Source organism: Protobothrops mucrosquamatus, unplaced genomic scaffold (genome assembly GCF_001527695.2).
Source record: "Protobothrops mucrosquamatus isolate PMUCROS unplaced genomic scaffold, P.Mucros_1.0 scaffold2170, whole genome shotgun sequence".
NCBI lineage: Eukaryota > Metazoa > Chordata > Lepidosauria > Squamata > Viperidae > Protobothrops > Protobothrops mucrosquamatus.
This window is the reverse complement of record NW_015388264.1, coordinates 194,808-199,038: the sequence shown is the minus strand read 5'-3', so window position 1 is coordinate 199,038 and position 4,231 is coordinate 194,808.

The following is a 4,231-nucleotide window of genomic DNA, read 5'->3' as shown; positions in this document are numbered from 1 at the left end:
ATGTTGGATGCTATCTAACAAAATGAAATTCAATGGTGAAAAAAGTAAGGTTCTACATTTAGGTAAGAAAAATCAAATGCACAGGTATAGTATAGGTGGTATCTGGCTCAACAGTAGTAGCAGTAAAAATGATCTTGGAGTCCTAGTGGACAATCACTTAAATATGAGCCAGCAGTGTGCGGCAGCTGCCAAAAAAGCCAACACAGTTCCAGGCTGCATTAACAGAGAGACAGAATCAAGATCACATGAAGTGTTAATATCACTTTAATAATACCACAGCCTTGGTACGACTACACTTGGAATATTGCATCCAGTTTTGGTTGCCACAATGTAAAAAAGATATTGAGACTCTAGAAAGAGTGTAGAGAAGAACAAAGATGATTAGGGGACTGGAAGCTAAAATATATAAAGAACGGTTGCTGGAATTGGGTATGTCTAGTTTAATGAAAAGGAGTAGGGGTGACATGATAGCAATGTTCCAATATCTCAAGGGTTGCCACAAAGAAGAGGGAGTCAACCCATTCTCCAAAGCACCTGAAGTCAGGACAAAAAGCAATGGATGGAAATGAATCAAGGAGAGAAGCAACCTAGAACTAAGGAGAAATTTCCTGACAGTTAGAACAATTAATCAGTGGAACAACTTGCCTCCAGAAGTTGTGAATGCTCCAACACTGGAAGTTTTTAAGAAGTGATTGGACAGTCATTTGTCTGAAATGATATAGAGATGAGCAGGGGGATGGACCACTAGAAGACCTCCAAGGTCTCTTCCAACTGTGTTATTCTGTTATTATTTCTGTTCCATATAATGGATCAAGGCACACTAGGCCACCCTGTCCTCCTGCCTCATGGAGTGTGCTCACTGAGTCAGTGACACTATCTAACCATCTCATCCTCAATAACATGCTTAGTCAAAACCAAATAAACCACATTATGGTTTAATATACTGCATAAATCCAATGAAAACATTAAAAGTGCAATTATTTAATTATTACACCATTCATCATTAACTCATGCAGTAAAATGCATATTATATGACCCTAGCGGCCTAGCCAATTATGATTTAAACATATATATATATAATGTATAAGCAATCATTTGGACAAAACACCTCTGTACAAGATCAAATCATTGCATTCTGGAATCAGAGTGGAACATCTAGAGAATACATAGGACACCACATAGTCCAGCCCAATATAGGAATCCATTTCTACAGCATTTGCTGCAGGAACTTTCCAGGTCAGAAAGCTGCAGTAGTAAAAGAGATTATTGTTGTAATGCAGGGGTAGAAAAGATTGAGTTCTGGTCTATCATCTGTCAATCAAAATGTTCTATTGATATGCAAAAAAAATTCTACCTTATTAAGCTAGCTTACAAAAGACAGAAAACTTCTATCATATATTGTGTTTTTAAATTTAGGTAAAATTGTATGCAATTAAAAACAAATTTTTCGTAAACTATTCATTCTTTAATTTTTAACAGTAAACAAATAAATACTAAAGGTTAAATAATAGCTAAATTAAAATATTATCAACTAAGCTTGAAATAAATATTTTAAGATGTCAGGATGGAATTGCACATGCAAATATTTGCTCCTCTCTTTGAACAAATAATGACATATCATCCTTAAATTTATTTCAACATCTTGATCTCCTGTCAGCTAACCAGAGAAAGAGGAAGAGCCTTTTCTCATTCCAACACACCCTCTAGGGTGATCAGGATCTAAAAACACCATACCCAATGTAATCAACTGAAAGAAAGAGTACAACTGTGACACTCCCATTTTAAGTATGTTCAGAAATATTCTAAGATCAGGTGTGGAAACAAAAGGGCTGAGTGAGCGTCACTGCCTTCCAATTCTTAAGAACTTAAGAACTACTTACTGGATCAAATAAAAGGCCTGCTTAATTCTATATTTTGTTTCAAAGATCATCTATGAGAAAATCAAGAGAAGGACAAGAATGTAAAATCCCTTCCTTGCAATTGTTCCACAGGAAAGGAATATTCTTCCTGGTACCTCCAACTACCAGGGTTTCTTACGCTTCCTCGGAAATCTGACAACAACGAGCAGAGCAGGAAGAAACCAGAAACGCTTACCTGCAATCGCGGGCCTATTCCCCAATCGAAAAGGGCAGGTAAGCGACACAAAGCGGCGGTAGGTGTTCAGTTACAATTACAATAGCGCTCATTTGCCCGCGAGCTACAACTACTCCGCGCCACCTGCTTCCGGGGACCAGGGAGAAAGAACCTACCCGCCCAACCGGCCTCTTTCGGGACCATCTTTGCCCCGAGCCCTTATCAGAGGAGTAGCCTCCAAAGATTTTCTGTTTGCTTCCAGCGATCGAAGGGTGGAGAAAAGAGACGCGCAAGTTTACGAACAGCTCCTTATAAGTAGGAACTCTTCGCCTACTACACGGTCTGGGGTAAAATGCGCAAGGAGGAGGAAAACTACACCAGCCTGCGCCTTTCAGTTCTGCGAGGAGGGAGGCAGCCGCAAGGCAGGCTAGCTGCGGACCTCCTTGCAGACACACACACACACACACGCTTTCTCACCCACCTGCCCGCGCTCAAGGGAAAAGTAGCGGCAGCCCCCCTCCCCCTTCAGCGGGCCCACAACCCCACTTCCTCCCGGGCGAGTATAGGGAGAGACTCCGCGAAGCCCAGCCTCCGGGCCTGACTATTGCTTAGTTTTTTTTGTTTTGGGGGGGGGGGTGTTCCACCTACCCGAAGAGGAAGCTGCGATCCCCCTGCCCTTCCTACGCGCCAGCCAGGTCTCCGCTCCTCTAGGAAGAACCCTCCGCCACCACGCCGCCCAGACTCAACGGACAGCAGCCCAGCTTCTCGCTACCGGCCTGACCGCTTGGGGCAGGGCGCGGCCTCCTATAATGGCGGGGAGGGCCCACCGGGCGGCCAAGGGAGTAAGCGGAATCGCTGCGCGTGGTCACAGCCCGGGAAAGGAAGAGGCGGAGCCGGGCAGGCGGCTTCAGGCGCTGAGAGCGGCGCGACGGACAGAAAGAAGGAAGGCGAGGGAACGAGGGAGAGGCGCGATGTAGCCCAGAACTGAGACTTAGCAGGGCTGTTGTGCGTTGATGGGCAGCGGTGTGCTGCATTTCCCCGCAAGGTATCTGTAAAAGCTGTGTTGGCGTGAAGGAAAAAAATTGGGTAAGTTGCACAAATACACCGGGGATGATCGAGGAGATCCTGAGATTATATGATCAAGAATGCAAAGATTCTTCTGTTCGGTGTGTTAATCTATTGCTTGTACGTAGCAGTTTTAATTTCTAAGTTACTTGTTTGTTTCCTGTCGTTTTGAATTTAGTTTTATTACGAGTTATAAAAATGTTTCATTAATTATTGCTCAAGTAGAACAAGTGATTTGTGTGTGGTGTTGTTTGTGCTTTTATTGGTATGTATTTATTTCTATTTCTATAACGCTTATCCTTCCAGCACAAGCCAAGCTGTAAGAAATGTAAAAAATACAGACGTTTAAAAATATCAATTCAGAAAGTAAACACAAAAAGCATTTTACAAAACAGAACGTTAACAAGTAATCTAAAAGATTTGTTATTATACTTGCTGTATTATCCAATTATTTTCCAAAATATATGATTATTTTTAAAAACGATTTGGAAATGGCTTTTTTTTAAAAACGTAGTATTGCTACTGAAATGTAGCATCTCAAACGGAAACGGTTAAAAGCCCAGTTATTTTTCTCAGCTAGCTATAATGACTTTTTTTCTTCTTTGTCCTTTTGCTGGAATTATTCTGGGAAGGCTTCTGACTGAATCACCCAATTCGTATATTTCGTTTTGTTCTTTTTTTCAAAAAAATTTTTTTTATTATTTTCAACATAAGAAAAAAGCAAACACAAATACATCACAATTGGAAAACCCCCTCCCCACCCCCCACCCGGACTTCCCAAACCTAATCCCAGGATACTATTCATCTAAAAGTAACCTTCTATTAATATCCCTAACTCCACAAAGTATAATTCTACATAAATAGGTGAAATATAAGTATATATATAAAAAGAAGAAAAAAAAAATTTTTTTATCTAAAAACCTAACCTATATTCCACCATTCTATGCTTATTTTGAATATAAACAATCCATCTTCTCCATATTGATAAAAATTGTTCATTTGAATGATCCTTCAAATAAGCCGAGATCTTTGCCATTTCAGCAAGATGCGAAACCTTCACTCTCCAGTCCTCTATTGTAGGTAAAACTTGACT